We start from the raw sequence: 18609 nt of genomic DNA, 5'->3' as shown, positions 1-18609 counted from the left end.
GGGCCCTCAGATGGCCAAAGCAAGACTTAGGCTAACCCAGACAGTGGGCGGGATCATGAAATTGTTTAGAACATCTGTATATAAGCCAGCAGCTCCTGTGGTGGAGATATTCAAGGCCCAAGCAAGGGGGGGGCTATACTATATGGGGCGGAGCTTTGGGGGCATAGTTCTACCTCTGATCTCGTCAAGCTGGAAGACAACTTTATGAGACAGCTTATAGGCCTTCCACGCAGCACCCCATTAGTTCCGCTCCGTATGGATCTGGGCGTGAGGCAAATTGAGGCCTCTGACTTTTTGGAACCGGTATGGGTAACTCCAGAGCTGTCCTCCTACAAAGTTTAGCTAAAGGAGCTCCTCCCAAGATTAAATCCCAGCAAAATACCGTGGCTGGCCCACATAAATATTCTCACCGCTAGGCTTGGCAGGTCAGCGCTATCGTCATCCCAAGAGTTATCCTGTGCCTTGATATCCAGGTCGGCCTTGTAAAACACTATAGGCAATCCAACCTACTGTCCCTCCAAGAAAGTGCCAAAGAGGGCAGGCTGACGATGGAGTTCCTACAAATTATAGAGGTATACAGAAAATAACTCTTTCTGGATGTAATTTACCCTCTGTAACGGGGTGGACGGGGGACCTCCAGGCTTACCTGTCTCGCCTCTCTTTGATCAGTGTACAGGGGATTGGAGAGACACCGGCATCCAGGAAGGCACGGACACGGAAGACCAAGGCGAACCCTGTTACTTTAATTGGGCGGAGCTGGTACCCGATGACATCACAGGAGACGCCCTCTCTCGCCAGGTAAAGGCCGCCCAGGACTCCACACAGGTGTGTTTTACACCCGGAGGTGAGCGGAGTTGGAAGGAGGACGTGAGCGGAGAAGAGCGGAGTCGGAAGGAGGAGGACGAGTACGGAGGAGAGCAGAGAGGAAGAGCGACGACGGAGGAGAGGCGGGAGCAGAGGAGGGATATCGAAGGAGGAGTGGAGCGGAGTCAGGACGAGACGGAGAGAGAGCAGCGGAGGAAGGGGACGGAGGCAAGAGCCGAGGAGAAAGAAAGGAGGAGAACCAAGGCGGCAGACCGAGACGAGGACGGAGAGAAGAGCTCCAGCAAGCCAGGTGGCCAACAGGAAAACGCTTCGCCCAGCCACACTTCATCGAGGGAAGTGTGGCTACCGGAGGTACGGTCACGGCTTTCGGGTTGGGTGGGTTTTAAGTGGGTCAAACCACCTTAAACGTTCCTTACACCTATCCAGTGCACTTCCCCCCCTCACTTCTCCCTGCACTGCGAGGCATAACCTGATCCTTGTGCACGTGTGTACCCTCACTCCCTCCCCTGTGAGACCAGACAGGACAGAGTCTAATACTGCGTTGTTTCATTTTCTTTTCTGCACGGACGATATGCCTCGTCGACGTGGAGGGGAGAACTACCAGTCCCAGAAGGCCTCGGGACGCAAGGCGAAACACCATTGATAAACGCCAGCAAAGACTGTCCGAGGAAACCGAGACCCCCTTGCCCTATTACCGAAAGACTATTCACCGGAAACGCACTTTTAAATCAATAAAGCCTGCCTTGCCCAGAGCACCAGTGTCTGTCAGTCTATTTGAAGAGACAATATCCCCGGTCCCTCCCGCTACTATAAGTCGGGGACAACCCGAGGCGCCACAAGTGGTGGAGAATGCGGGCAGCACTCTAGCCGTCTGGGACACAAAGATGGAGGAGCTACTACAAAGACTGGTAAAAGGGCAGGAGCAGCTGGGGTGGGCGGTGGAGCAGCAGTTAGCCACCACCCAAGCAGACAGAGACACCTTCAGAGACACAGTGGCGAAACGGCTGGGAGAGCTACAACCACTCACCCTAGACCCGGCTGGCAACCCCGTTCGCGACGTAAGACAGCATGTGCCCACGCCTTCGGGGATATCGCTACAAAAATATGTTGCCGGAGAAGATCCGGATGCCTTCCTCGTTAACTTCGAGAGAGTTGCCCTAGCCTGTGGTTGGCCCCTAGAGAAATGGCCGTTTTTTCTCGCCCCGTTGCTTACCGGCGAAGCCCAAGCAGCCTACCAGGTGGCCAATGGCAATGGACAAACACCCTATGGACAGATAAAGACCATCATACTGGATCATTTAGGACTAGATGCGGAAGCTTACCGCGTCCGCTTCAGGAAAGAGAAAGGGACCCCAGGGGAGAACCCGAAGACCCTGTTCTTCCGTCTGAAGGCAGCGGCAGATAAATGGCTGACTCCCGCACAGAGCACGAAAGAAGCTATAATGGATAAGATCTACCTGGAACAATTTCTAGAGGCTCTGCCCTTCGGGACCCAGCGGTGGCTGAGACAACACTCTAATCTCACCACTGCACAGGCGATGGAGATGGCCTCGACGTTTTCGAGGGCACAACCACGTCTACAACCTATGGAACCCGACAGAAACAACAAAGCCCCGGTTCGGATAGAACGCAAACCACGACCGCCTCCCGGCCTTCCTGGGCCCAGACCAGCCTTCACCGAAGCCACTCAGTTTAGAGGTCCTCAATGCTTCGACTGCGGCTCCTGGGGCCACATCGCTAGGTTTTGTCCCCGAAAGAGGAATCAAGAAGAGCCCATGGAGGTGGGATACCTGACCCGTGCGGTTATGTACACAGCCGAACTCGGAGGGGCGTTTCATGTGAGTGTTCAGGTTAACGGAAGAGAGGTAAAAGCGCTGCTGGACTCAGGGTGCAAACAATCGGTGGTGCAGGGTCGGTTTGTGTGTGTTCCCCAGGTAGTGCCAGAGATGCTTGTACATATCAAGTGTGTGCACGGAGACATAAAAAGCTACCCGGTTGCTTTCATCCCTTTGGGGCTGGAAGGGGGGCGGGATATTGTAGTGAAAGTAGGGGTAATGGATAGCCTCCCTGAAGAACTTATTATAGGGACAGACAATCCCCACTTCCTAGACCTTTTTTCCGAAACATTGGGAAAAGGGTCGACAGGACCCCAGAAAGTGCTCACTTCCCCTGATCCCTGGGAGGGCGACCGTAGTTTCCAATTCGCTCAAGCCAATGACGCCACGCTGTTCAATGCCTGGGAACAGGCCCATGCAGACCAAGGGAACACGAGCCCCCGGTACCCACGATTCGTGATCCAAGACGACCTCCTCTACCGACAGGGGAAACCAGGAGACCCCAAGCAGCTACTGGTACCGGTCTGTTTCAGAGACCAGGTGATGTTCTATGCCCACACCCACCTTCTCGCTGGACATACGGGCAGCGAGAAAACCACCCAGAACCTGCTGAGGAACTTCTACTGGCCGGGTGTCTACCAGGACATCAAGAAACACTGTCAGTCCTGCGACATCTGTCAACGCAAAAACACGCATAGACCCCCTGCCGTTCCGTTGCAACCCCTACCCATTGTTGGAACCCCGTTTGAGAGGGTAGCGATGGACCTCATAGGCCCTCTCCCAAAGACCAAGAGGGGGCACCAGTACGCCTTGGTTATTGTGGATTATGCCACCCGGTTCCCCGAGGCTTTCCCCTTGAAGTCACCCACGTCAAAGAACATCGCCGAGAAGTTCCTGGAGTTCTTCTCCAGAGTTGGATTCCCGAAGGAGATACTCTCCGATCAAGGCACGCCCTTCATGTCCAACGTAATGAAAGAGGTATGTTTACTCCTGAACCTCCGTCAAATCAAGACATCCATCTATCATCCCCAGACCGACGGCCTCGTGGAGCGTTATAACGGGACGTTAAAGAACATCCTAAAGAAAATGCTCACCGCCAACAGAACAGACTGGGACATGTTACTTCCTCTCGCCCTCTATGTCATCAGAGGCCAGACCCAAAGCAGTCTGGGATGTTCATCGTTTGAAATGCTGTATGGGAGACAGCCACGAAGCATTCTAGACATGACCAAGGAGTATTGGGAAGCCGAGCCCTCCAGAGAGACAAAAACACTACTTGAGTATAGCCAGAATCTCAAAAACCAGTTAGGGAAAATAAGGGAATTGGCATACTCTCAACTGGAGAAAAGCCAGACCAAACAGAGGATTCAGTACGACAAGGGAAAGAAATGGAGAAAGTTGGAGGTAAACGACTGGGCCCTGGTACTGCTTCCGTCAACAACCAAACGTTTTCATACCGAATGGCAAGGACCATACCAGGTCATCGAGACGATCGGTAAAACAACCTACCGACTGAAACTAACCAACCGAAAAACCCAGATCTTCCTTATAAACATCCTGAAGAAGTGGTTGGGGACTCCCCCCCTGTCTGCCTATACAACGCCAGACAAAGCAGAAGTAAAAACAGCGACTACGGTAAACCACCTCGTAATCAACGAGGAACTATACCAAGGACAACAAGACGGGCTGCAAAATGTCCTAATGCTGTGTGCGTCGATCTTCTCCGACCTCCCCGGATCCACCAGCCTGGCCGAACATCGGATCGACACCCCCACCGGGGTCATCGTGAAGCAACGGCCATATAGGATACCCGCCGCAAAACGAGAAGCCATAAGTCGGGAGGTGAAGGAAATGCTCAGCCTTGGGGTCATACGCCCTTCCAGAAGTGAATGGTCCTCGCCCATCGTCATGGTGCCAAAACCGGACGGGAGCAGTCGCTTCTGTATGGACTTCCGTGCCCTGAACGCAGTGTCCACATTCGATGCGTATCCCATCCCGAGAATCGATGAGTTGATCGAGAAACTAGGCGAGGCTAGATACATCAGCACACTCGACCTCACTAAAGGGTACTGGCAGGTGCCGCTGCGAGAAGAAGACCGCAAGAAAACTACGTTTTCCACCCCTGATGGATTATATGAATTCACCGTCCTCCCGTTCGGTTTGCACGGAGCACCCGCAACATTCCAACGGTTGATGAACGAGGTGCTCCGGGGACACCAGATGTACAGCTCGGCTTACCTCGACGACATCATAATCTTCAGCCCCGATTGGGAGACACACCTTCAACACCTAGAAACCATCCTGAAGCAGTTATCAGAGGCCGGACTCCGCGTCAACGCAAAAAAATCGAGGATCGGCTATCAAAAGGTGAAATACCTGGGGTACATACTGGGACAAGGCGTCATCGAACCCCAAGAGGAAAAAGTCCGCGCCATTGCGGAAACCCCTTTTCCCCACAGCCTCAGGGACATGAGGGCCTTTTTTAGGGTTAGTGGGGTATTACCGGAGATTTATACCTTCCTTTTCAGACATAGCTGCCCCGCTCACCGACACCCTAAAGAAACAGACCACAAAGACAGGGCTCCAGAGTCCAACACCCGAGATGAGAAAGGCCTTTGAGACCCTCAAAGAGATAATCACCACCCGCCCAGTACTTTCCTCCCCAGACTTCTCAAAACCCTTCATCTTACACACGGACGCCTCTGATTACGGGATAGGGGCGGTGTTGTCACAGGTGTCAGAGGAGTGAACTGAGCACCCCATTCTGTATATAAGCCGCAAACTCTTCCCTAGAGAGGTAAGGTACCCCACGATCGAGAAGGAGTGCCTGGCTATCAAGTGGGCGATAGACAAGCTTCGATACTACTTGGAGGGCCGCACCTTCCAGCTGTACACCGATCATGCACCCCTCCTATGGATGAGCCGCAATGCATCCAACAACCCCAGAGTCATGAGGTGGTTCCTCTCCTTACAGCCATTTTCCTTCCAAGTGCATCACCGAAACGGAAGGGACAATGCTAGCGCAGACTACCTGTCTAGGTATCCTCTCCCCGATCGGGAGAATCCTAGGGGGGGGGGGGTGTAACGGGGAGACGGGGGACCTCCAGGCTTACCTGTCTCGCCTCTCTTTGATCAGTGTACAGGGGATTGGAGAGACACCGGCATCCAGGAAGGCACGGACACGGAAGACCAAGGCAAACCCTGTTACTTTAATTGGGCGGAGCTGGTACCCGATGACATCACAGGAGACGCCCTCTCTCGCCAGGTAAAGGCCGCCCAGGACTCCACACAGGTGTGTTTTACACCCGGAGGTGAGCGGAGTTGGAAGGAGGACGTGAGCGGAGAAGAGCGGAGTCGGAAGGAGGAGGACGAGTACGGAGGAGAGCAGAGAGGAAGAGCGACGACGGAGGAGAGGCGGGAGCAGAGGAGGGATATCGAAGGAGGAGTGGAGCGGAGTCAGGACGAGACGGAGAGAGAGCAGCGGAGGAAGGGGACGGAGGCAAGAGCCGAGGAGAAAGAAAGGAGGAGAACCAAGGCGGCAGACCGAGACGAGGACGGAGAGAAGAGCTCCAGCAAGCCAGGTGGCCAACAGGAAAACGCTTCGCCCAGCCACACTTCATCGAGGGAAGTGTAGCTACCGGAGGTACGGTCACGGCTTTCGGGTTGGGCGGGTTTTAAGTGGGTCAAACCACCTTAAACGTTCCTTACACCTATCCAGTGCACTTCCCCCCCCCTCACTTCTCCCTGCACTGCGAGGCATAACCTGATCCTTGTGCACGTGTGTACCCTCACTCCCTCCCCTGTGAGACCAGACAGGACAGAGTCTAATACTGCGTTGTTTCATTTTCTTTTCTGCACGGACGATACGCCTCGTCGACGTGGAGGGGAGAACTACCAGTCCCAGAAGGCCTCGGGACGCAAGGCGAAACACCATTGATAAACGCCAGCAAAGACTGTCCGAGGAAACCGAGACCCCCTTGCCCTATTACCGAAAGACTATTCACCGGAAACGCACTTTTAAATCAATAAAGCCTGCCTTGCCCAGAGCACCAGTGTCTGTCAGTCTATTTGAAGAGACAATATCCCCGGTCCCTCCCGCTACTATAAGTCGGGGACAACCCGAGGCGCCACACCCTCCTATGGCTAGGAAATTGTATCTGCATTTCAGATTGGGGAATCTAACACTGGCAGCTCACACTAGCCTATGGGCTTCATAGAACTCGAGTGTGTGTCCTGCATGTAATTTAATGGGCCAAGTCTGAAATCCACATACTGGTTTTCTGCCTTGCATATGTTTTGCCTCGTAAACGTTGGATAATCCAACTATGTAAAAACGTAGGGTTTGTTCGTTGTATAGAGGCCTACAGAGTTTTAAAATATGATACTGATCCTCCAATTGTATTTGCAGTATCTCGTTTTTTAAATGCTACGTGGCACATTAGGAGACGGCTTTTAAAGTAATTATAGGGGAGGATCATTTGCATTAAACCATTATAAGTAATATTCGGTGCGCTTCCAAAATGAAGCACAACAACTCTTGTAAATTTTGTTAATTGTATTTTAATGACTGTTTTCATGAATTTTACATTTTTTATGTGGCTGTCAGTCGTTTTAATCTTGCACAAATGTATGGGATTGTAAATATTGATCAGTTTGTGTAAATGTCTGAAGATGTTTATCTATTAATGTACTTTTATGGCTCGAGTGGTCGAAATAAAGTTTTCGACTGACTGACTGACTTATGTGACATTTTATATTACATGCCATAGGTGTAGATTTTAAACCATCCTCCATCTGAAAAGAAGAGGTCCTCTACATCCTAGGAAACAAAAAACAGATTTGCTTCTGGAATCCTATTTTTTTGTTGAAGTGGTGAAGCTAAAAATTGAAAACATTTACGACATGAGAAAATTGAAAAATATGGCTATTTGTTAGATAAATGAGTAACCTTTCAAGCTTACAAACTTACATGTTTGGGCCGTATAGTATAGCCCTAAGCAAATGCAATGAAAATGACTAATCATAGGCACTAAATATGGTCCTGTGCAACAACAAAGAGATTATCAAGGACATTCCAATAGGCAATTTTGTTTCTGATAAACAACCACCTCCCCGATTAGACAGAGAAACAAACTGTTACTCTGTGGGAGAACATTGAAGCAGCTTTAAAAGACAAGCCAAAAGAGAGAGTCAGTGGGGATGACGGTCTGCCAACAGAGTTTAATATAATTTGTATTGGCCCTTCTGTTCCTGGCTCCACTCTCAATAGCTTTAAGAGAAATTCAGAACATTTATAAAAATACAGATGGTGAATTTATACACAAGCAAATGCAAGTGTGATCATGGTGACCATTTGGAAACCCACAAAAGAATACAAGCACAAAAGAAGATTCATAAGAATCTCAATGTTTTTGGAAAATCCACTTGTTTTGATGTAATTTCTTTTCTGGAAATACCTTCAACCCCCTTCCGTGGTGCACAGTGCAACTAAATAAATTCATGATTGATTATATTTAGGAGAAACTAAAGCTTCTTTTTGTTTATCTAAGCCTGGCCCCACATCTAAATATTTGCATTTGTATGCTTAAAGAAAGATCAAAATTCCATATTTACACAAATTAAAAGTGCTTCTTGATGACAGATATGGTGGTTCATGGAGTTGTTTTCTTTTCTTCCAACAACTACCAACCTATCCTGAAAAATCTTCTATTTACCCTATTATTACAGAATTGTCTTCTACCTTTACTGGGGCTTTTTTTCGGATCCGTAGCCCCCTTGCAAAGTACTATAGAGGTGTCTATTGCAATGCCTGCAAAGAGATGGAACATTTTATTTTAAAGGCAGAAACAATGGTTTATGCTATATGCTGTACTGAGAAAGCAATAAGATAATATGAACAAAAATGCTTTTTGTAGTACTTCACAGCGCTACTGAGAGGTGTTATTAGATGCCACCAAGTGAGGTTCCGTGGTTTTCGGGACCGGACTCCATTTCTTTTGCGTTGTTCATAACGCCATTTTGTGTTGCCCTCACGTAGGCCTTGGAAGTAAACGAACGAACAAAGTTGCATGGGCTTCGTTGTCCATGTACATATTAACTTGCCCTTTCTGACTTGTGAGTGAACTGCAGGACGCTGACCTCTTCACCTGAAACTGACCCTTCACGAAGTCAATTTCCCTTGGTTTGATTCTTGTCTGAGATTACCAATCAATGTTCAGGACCTCGTTAACTTTTAGTTTCCTTGCACATATCTTATCCTAATCAGCATCTGAATTGTTGCTTTCCTTACGACTTTTCATTACATGGGTAGTGCTTTCAATTATGGGTTTGTCCGGCTTGTGGAAATTGAATTTGGGACATTCCTAATAATTAACTTTTTGGGTTGGGTTACTGTAAATTGGGTTTTTGTTAATGTGATACTCAGTTAGAAAATGTGTCTTATTGGTCAGAATTTTGCGCAGTGGGTGTACATTAGGGGTGGGCGGGCAGCTACGCTCCGTCCACGGAGCATGCGTAGTGCCGTCTGCTACGCATTTTGCGGTGCGGGCGTAGTGGCCGGCACTACGCATGCTCCGTGGACGAGCGTAGCTGGCCCGCCACCCGCCTCCCTCCCGCCCTCAGTAAATACCCCCTTCAATGTTTAAATAAGTTTAAAACCACTTACCTGGTCCGCGCGCGTCCCGGGGCTCCCTCGTCTTTTTCAGGGCGCGTCTTGAACCCTAATGCGCATGCGTGGCCGCCCGCGCATGCGCATTTCTCGCTAGAAATGCGCATGCGCGGGCGGCCACGCATGCGCATTAGGGTTCAAGACGCGGGCACTGAAAGAGACGAGGGAGCCCCGGGACGCGCGCGGACCAGGTAAGTGGTTTTAAACTTATTTAAACATTGAAGGGGGTATTTACTGAGGGCGGGAGGGAGGCGGATGGTGCGTAGTGGGGCTACCTGAAGTGCGCAGGTGGGCGTAGTTTCTCGCCCACTTTGCGTAGCTTCGCGAAGCCCCACTACGCTCACTACGCCCAGGGTTAGTGTACATTTATAATGAGAATATTGTGTATAAATACTGATGTCTTGCTCTATAAAAATTGAACAGTTTCTTGAGTTGTACACCGTGTTGTATTGCTGAGATTACTGTTACTAGCTGCAGCTAATGAATTTGATCTCTGACGCCACCTAGAAGTATTCCTTGTCTCTGTTTGCCAAGACAGGAGAACCCGAAGACTTTGGGCGTGTCCCTGGCGCCGCTGGGTTCTAAAACCCGGTTCTTCACCAAGTTATTATTATCCAGCTACCTGTTAAAAGTTTACCATGAATTTTAAATGCAAATTTCAGAAATCAAGATGGCAAAAGAACATATATAGCATTCCGTTCCAACTCATTCTGTTCAACAAATAAAGAATAGACACAGGCAAATCTTGTAAATCTTAAGAACAATGTTCATGAAGTTCAATACTTCAAACATCACTAGTCATGTATTTGAGACATGGAAGCTCAATGGGACCACATTTCAGTTACATCTTCCGTTAGGTGTTCTGTAGAAAGAACAGCTGGAGTGTTAACCCATATTCTGACCCAAAAATCAAGGGGCTTAAGAGCATCAGCTGCTTCAGGCGGTGTGAACACCAGCTCTAATTCTCAAAATTAGTCCCACTGATATCATCAATATAATATTTCAATCCACCTTCCACACTAATAGGCTTATTCATAAAGGTTTTTTTTGGGTTTGTAAAGCATTACTCCTGACGTGCTCTTTCACGCGGTTTTGCATGTCTTTTTGAATTGTCCACAAAACATTTAAAATTGAAATAAAATTGGTATATTCTCGAAATAGAGATAGACAATTAGTACAAATAAAAAGGACTGTGCCCCATTGGCCATTTTACCAACAGGAAGCTGAACATTTCGGGGAGGGGTAATTCACGAACGCATGTAAGAGCATGTAAAAGAGTATTTCTGTTCTACGATTTTACTTACTCAAAAACATTTTTTTTAAATTGTTTGCTAACTTTTAACAAAAAGTAGTCAAATTACTCCACGATTTCAACCATATCCCATTGAATCAACTGGCATTACGGAATAGATGTTCCAGAGACAAGCAATAGAAAGGACATAATTAATAACAGACTGATTAGCTTGTCAAACTAAATATAATTTGACTTTAAGAGAAAAGTTGAAACCTGAAAATGCCTTCGCTTTAAAGTGCTCTTGGCATTAGTAATGGAAGCTAGAGGGACTATAGAGGAATAAGAGAACCAAACAATTAAGAGGCTATAATTTGGCTTAAATTACATAACATAATGTTAAATAACTTCTAAATGAATTACAGAATTATGTAAAACCATTCTGGAGTAGCCTTTCTCATATACCCAGGTCCACCCATTTTTCTATTTGAAAGACACTATATTATCGAATCCAAACTAATGAATGCAATCATGTTAAAAAATTGCCAACAAGCCAACATTTACACCATTTGCGCAGTTTGGCATGGTGAACCGACTTGACTTGCTTTTCCCTTTTCTTGTAAACCCCATTACTGTGCTTTTGTTTCCCACCTCATGCCTTCATCAACTGTCTTCTTTTGTTTGTTTCCTTTCTGTAGTAGACCCTGGAGCCCACCATTCCACTCTATTGCTCCTTGACACTTTTCTTTTTTCTGAAAACACAAGCAATGACAAAGCTAATAGGTTTGATGTGTGTATGGCATTAAGACCAGGAATACCCACAATATACAGACATCAAACCTGATTGCCGATGCTTCTTTATCTGGCAGCACTGAGGAGTGAGCGGTGTAAAAGCAGAAAAAGGTATTGCTCCTTGACACTTTTCTTTTTTCTGAAAACACAAGCAATGACAAAGCTAATAGGTTTGATGTGTGTATGGCATACCCATACCCAGCGTCCCTAGTGCCAGGAGGCGCAAACGTGGTTTTCTCTGCGCCAGCCGGCGCATAAAGGGGCCCTTGGGCTCCCCAAGGGTGGGCCCGTCTGCGCCCATATGAGCCCGGAGGAGGCCGGACTGAGCTATAGTATTGAAATTTCGATACCGGGATGACTTACCTTTGCTGCGTAAGGTACTGTGCAAAAATGCATAGTGGTATTATCATCAGGGATCTTCAAAATGAGTAAACGCAAGTCTGGCACTGGGCAGTGAGTCATGGGGACCCTGGATGCTTTCATTTTGAGGGAAGATTCAGCATTAATTCACGAAATCGAGCTCACAGAGCGCAGGCTAGTGTTAGAGCTCAAGTCTTCCCAGAGTCGAATTGTTCTTGCAGGGCCCCATCTGCAACTTAACACCAAACATACTTTGCTTCAAACAAATCAGTCTCAACCAATAGAGTTAGATTTGGAATCTACTAAATCCTCTGAGTCAGCAAAGAGACCAAGTAGGCCTAATGTAACCACGAGGGGTCAGAAGGCCAAAGTAAGTCAAGGCAATACCCATGAACCACCATCAAAGAAGAGGAAGGGTTGGGGTCAACAGAAACAAAAACAACGTCCGCCAAAAGCACTGAGACGCAAAACTAAACCCATTGATATAGAATGTAGCCAGGGGCCTAATATAATGGCCTAATATAATGCCAACGTCTGTAAGAATGAACGGTCCATCATTATGGTTGCAGGAGGAGGAGTTTTGGAAAAGGTTAGAGACAATGGTGTCAGTTTTGTTAAACCCATTGTCACAGAAATTATCCAAGATCGAGGATAGACAAACTAAACTAGAGGGGCTAGCAACCAGTAATCTCCCAGCTCACCTGGATATATGCAGAGGCGCTGAGACGCTGTCTAGAAGGGGGATGGGAATAGCGATTGGTCAACCTGTAAGCAACCCAACAAGTGGACAAGTACAACGTCCTAGTACATATACCAGTATGGTTAGAGACTCAGCACGGACTGACCCCCCATATCATAGAGAAATACTGTCCCCACCAGTTCATCTAGGGGTCCCGCACTGTTCAGAAGACCTGAACTCTACCCATATGCGGGTTACAACATCTTCAAACGGAACTCTAACTGTTATGGGGAACACTATATCAGGGGATGGGGTGAGAGCAACAAATAGACAGAACTCTCGGAGATTTAATCTGGGAGATTTTAGCAATCCAAATCTGAATTTGCATCTCCTGCCAGAAGCAACTGCTTACTTGTTTGTGCTAGAAAATGTCCCCTCTTTACCGCCCAATGTTCCTGAACAGTGGTCAACACTGAGGAAAACGTAGTTGCACTTACTGAGTTCCAGGACTGGTATGACCAACACCCTCTTCTCTGAATTTAAGATGGTACAAAGAATTGGATGGGTAGGTAAATCAACCAAGTCATTAGCTGGCAATTGGGTGGTTTTGACATTTAGATCCCCAAGCCTGGGTCAATCTATCCGCTATATGGCAGGGAATCGGTCTATCATGATGCAGGGCATAAACATTCTGCCACTGGGGTACTTTTATCAACCCCCCTAGAGTCCCCATGGTATAGCCCTGTGGGGGAGTCACTCTTAGGGAATAGACAGCCTAGATATGCAGTTCCAGTCAGTAATCGTTATAAAACTTTTACTTCATTAGAAGATTTAGACTGACTGATTTATCCGTTAGTGCCTCCTTTAATCCATGAGTTTGACCTAAATACACACCGATGCGATAAAATGCATAAACATAAAATCAATCTTGACCAGGCCCATATAGCTAAATGTAACCACTCTTCACCCACAGTTTTTATTGAGCTGGGGGAAATGGGTATGGGCACTACTAATCCGACCCTGGGTGTGACTTCTGAACTTATTGAATTTACAACTCTAGATCAGATGCTTTTTAACAAGGGTGGTTCATTACCTAGCAAAGCAGCACCAACTAGCCCTCTAGACGACACTGATATAGCTTACTGCAATCTTGTATCCTGGAACATTGCAGGATTACGTTCCAAGCTGAATAATCCTATTTTTTGCGAATTTGTATTAAATTATGATGTATTATGCCCCCAGGAAACATGGGCGAAGGGAATAATCCACATCAATGGGTTCAAAACATTTCATACTCCAGCTGTTGAAGGGTCAAGTGGAAGGGCAAAGGGAGGGCTTTGCACCTTTATATCTAATAGTCTGAAAATAAAAAAGATAGAGCTGCATGCAGAGGAAACATACTATCAATTGATCAAAATCCACGCTGATAGAAAACATTGTATTGCAGTGACAAATTTTTATAATAATATTCCCCTGGTTAAAGTTAGGGATGTAGTACAGAAATTGGGCAATGATTTGAAATCTTTCTGTAGTAACAACTCTAAAGATACAATGATAATTCTGGGAGGGGATTTTAACTGCACTCTGTGCTCGTCTGTTGATGACAAATTATGTGGTTTGACAAATGAAGAAGGGATTAGCAACACCCACTTTCGAAACACCCATTATTAGGGGAGCTGTACCATGAAATGATTTTTAGTCTTGATCTGGATTTTGCAAATGAGCTAAGAGCTTTACCTGTTCTTATATGCCATACCTTCAATGGTAGAGGTCAATGTAGTACTATAGATTATGTACTGTTGTCCAATAGCCACGCGTGCAGACTTCACTCTTTTTCTGTAGATGATAACTCACTGAGTGATCATTTCCCATTGTGTCTTTCTGTATCAATGCCGATAAGTAAGCCTGACAGACATGATAAGGTGTCCCAGGCCTTAGCAAATATTACAATTGATAAAACAAATGATTATTCCCTGTGCTGTTCAATGGTGGACCCTTTAGATATCACCACACAAGTAGTAGCTAAATGTAAATCGGCCTTTCACACCTGCCTGAGGGAAGTAGCTGCCCCAGATAGTATTTTATCCTCCTTCCAATCAATATCATGCTATATAACGGAGGCTTTATTTGTCCTGCACCGAAACAAAGGAAAATCTCAGGGATGGTTTGATTCAAAGTGCACGCAAGCTTATACCAACCTAAAACATGAATTACATAAGTCCCCATGAAATTCAAACGAGGTAAGGCAGGCAAGAGGGGAGTACAGGTTAGCACTCCGGGAAAGAAAAATTGTCCTAAGAAATGAAGCTTGGGAATCCTTGCATAAGGCCTCCCTAACGGGAGACAGGCCCATTTCACTATTGGACTCATTGACCAAAGTAGGTGGTCATATAATCTTCGAACGTTTACATGAATGGGCAACGGACAATAAAGTCCTGTCTGATATTCAACATGGTTTTCGGGAGGGATTATGGTAGGTCAAACAGAGTTTTAACTTAGCTATTTTTGTTGGAAAGTATACATGGGTTATGAAGGGTTATTCTTAGCTTTCGTGGATCTCACTGCAGCTTTCGATTCTGTGAGGCATGGAGAGCTGTGGGAGATCTTCGAGGCAATGGGGTGGACACTCAAATTATTCACTTTCTTAGGCACTTATATAGCAGCGCCAAGGCACAAGTTCAATTTAGTCTGAGTGGCGATTGCTTCGACACATTTCCAATAAGGAGGGGAGATAGGCAAGGATGTGTCCTAGCCCCCTTTCTTTTTAATCTTTATATCAACGGCCTGGGCAAGGCACTGCTCGAGGGCAACCAAGACTTACCCCATATAGCTGGACGTCCAATACCTGCCCTTCTCTATGTGGACGATGCGGTTCTGACGTCCCGCACGCAAGTAGGTTTGCAGAGGGTTTTAGATAGTTTTTCTAAGTTCATGGGTCATATTGGCCCATGAACTTGGTCATGGGTCTTAGGGTGAACACCTTTAAGACCTTTATAATGAGGTGCGGCTGTGGTAGTCAGAGGTGCAGGGATATGTTTGTGGAAGGACAGAAGATTGGGCCCACAAAGAGATTTTCATACCTCGGAATACTATTTGATGAAATGATTCATGTACTCAGGCCGTATTAGCAACAATGTTAGCATTTTTTTACTGCAACTGCACTTGTTAACTTTCCAAGAAAACTGGGGAGAAGACCGCCAGTAGAGCTCATCCAGATTTACAAAGCAAAATGTATTTCTACCGCCATGTATGAGGCAGGGGTGTGGGGTTTCGTTGACATGCATCTGTTACAATTGGTGAAAAACACCTTTTTAAGATACATTCTGGCTGTTCCAAGTAGTACATCTTTGCATGTTTGTCATGCTGAGTTGGGCTTATCATATCTATTGTATATTCTATCACAGGCTGTGATACTATGCAATAAAGACATTTGTAAACATATGAATTTCTTTGTGGGTGGTTTAAAAATACAAAATGAAGGATCCTAAATCAAAAATGTCCTGAGGTTTTCCTGTTTCAAATTAAAGCACAATGGTGAATTGTACAATATCAATTAAACTATTCAGTAATACCAACCATCTTATTGGCATATCACGGGAGGCAGTACTGTGCAAAAATCCACTTATGACATGCCTACGTTAAGCCCTTACGAAACTTGAATTTTGAAGACCTCTTGAATAAGGTATCCAGCACTGATATTGGGACACTGGGGTGAAATGTCTGCTATGCCAGTGACTACTGAAGCAAAGAAGCAGAAAACAGAAAAGAATTGAGCCATCATTGCTACACAGAGACATTCTGATGCCTGATAAAGAATGTGCCGTGTACCATAAATCATATGTTTGTTAACACATTTCTTCTCCTCTCAATACAATACTTCCTCTAGTTTGGTAAAAACTTGAAATACTCGTCTTATTGTATTTTTTCAGTTTATTTTACTTGAATTTGTTGAGCATAAAATGTCACTGACAGAAAGTGTAAATACAAATGGAATTAACTTGATTAAATTTAGCTTGGAATGTCCTATCACTTTCCCAGAAATGCACTAAACCTGTATTTTGTAATACCTGATCAAGATCAAATGCAGGGTTACTCTCTTAAAACTATCAATCCTTTAGGGATGTTGTCTGAAGATGCTCTTGAAGGGCTACTAGGCTATTGTGCAGTCAGAAAAAGGTATTTTCAGCACCAGGAATATCCTCCTCTAAAATGAGAAGTACATTTCTGGCTAGCACTGCAAACGAGAAGTTTGAGAGTTCCACACTACCAGAACTGCTGCTTTACTTCAATATGGCTTCGACCAAGGATACTGTGCAATATAGATTAAATAAACCACAGCAGATTTAAAGGTGAAGTGCTGGTCCCACAACCATATACAAAGCAACCCATGTACACTTTTACAACAGATATGAAAAACGAATGCTGAAAGCACATAACTAAAAACCACTAAAAACCACCACAGTAAACGCAGTAAATAAAACAACAGCAGTTTATCAACTTTTCACTTATACTGTGCAGCCACAGCTCGTACAGGTAAGAGCGGTGGGGCCAGGTGGGGGGAGAATTTCGACAGACGATGACGAGGGAAAAATAAATAAATCATTAATTTTTCCTTGTTACCGTCTGTCGAAATCCCCCCTACCCGGCCCCACCTCCCCACCGCTCTTATCTGCACAAGCAGTGGCTGATTTTGTGGGCGATTACAGACTAAGGAACTACTTGTGAGTATGATAAGATAACCATCTTCTGCACAGCATGTGCACTCTGCCAACGATTTCATCATTTATCTTTTGCCAGGGAATTATGATGAGGATGTGGGGAACACTCATTCTACACCTGGTTGACCAAGAATTGATGGGAACAGTTACACTTAAAGGTGTTTCAGACATTCAGACGAAGCCCTACATCAGGGAATTGACATTAGTGGGACAAACACTGATTAGGCAGTGCTAACTCAAATAAGTAAAGCCTGCCTGAAAAAAATGGCAAAGAATACATTTGTTTGTTTGCATGTTGGATTGCAAGACATATTTGTAGAAAACTGGATTGTTAAGGTATGAGGAGAATGACTGCAGTCTTGAAATGAGTTGTGGCTGATTTCCAACTCAGACAGGCAATGTAGCACCTAATGGTAAAAGCAGGGATCTTATAAGCATGCTAATTTTACCCATGGTAGCTTGGCCCAATAGCAAGCTCTTTTTCAGAGAAAATGTCAGATTACGCTAGTAATGATAACCACTAACCATGTAGTTTCTGGTCCAGCAGGAGCAATGGACCACGATAAGCCACCAATCCCCCTCATCGCTTTCCAGAGCAGGCGTATGTTGACACACTCACGCTAGGAAAGGTATCATGGAAAAGAGGGCAATTTGATGAAAAAGAGAGAAGACAACTGCTTTCATATGGTTCGATGACGTCACTGAACAAACAATAGCTATGCGCAAAGCGTTAACAATTGTACTCATCTGATTATTTTCTTTTCATCTGCCTTTCAGTTTGCTGGAACTAATGTTGGATGAGCTGGGAAGAGTGCCTGTCTGGACAGTAATGGGCTGAAGCTGCAGAAATGAACCAATAACTGGTTACATTGGATACTCACAGGTAAGAACTCTTCCTGGTGGCTATTGCAGGAATGAAGACTTTCCCCAAGCAAGTCGTGGCCCACAGGGTATGGTCTTTATAGGCATGGACAAAAATTGGTAGACGAGAGATGAAGCTTCCAAGCGACTTCCTGAGGTTCCTGGTTCTTTCTGAGTCATTTTCACTATTTGTGTGAAGTGCTCTTTCTACAACAGATGTAGTGCACTCTATATTTACATGTCTTACACGTTCAGGCCTTATGATGCCTGGGATTCTTCCAGGTCTAACAATACAGGAATATCCTTCTGTATTGTAAGATATAATGTTTAATTTATGAGAACTAGCACTGGGTATACAAAATATTTTGGAGGTTGGGTCAGTACCCCTTTTCAATGACTGCTGTCCCAGTGGTTTTCGTGGCGTGTTGATATTTTGCAAATTAAGGGGCATATATACAACCCCCTATCGCCATAGCAATGTCACTTTTAATGACGTTCTTGTTGCGATAGGGGCTCTGCCTTATTTACAAGGCTGTGTTGAGCCATGTAACGTGGCTTAACGCCCCCTTCTAAATAATATATAAATGATGCCAGCAAGGGACTTTATTTAAAGTAATCTCTTTCCAGTTTAAGATTCTATC

This window comes from Lissotriton helveticus, chromosome 4_1 (genome assembly GCF_964261635.1).
Source record: "Lissotriton helveticus chromosome 4_1, aLisHel1.1, whole genome shotgun sequence".
NCBI classification, from domain to species: Eukaryota; Metazoa; Chordata; class Amphibia; order Caudata; family Salamandridae; genus Lissotriton; species Lissotriton helveticus.
This window is presented reverse-complemented; position numbering follows the sequence as displayed.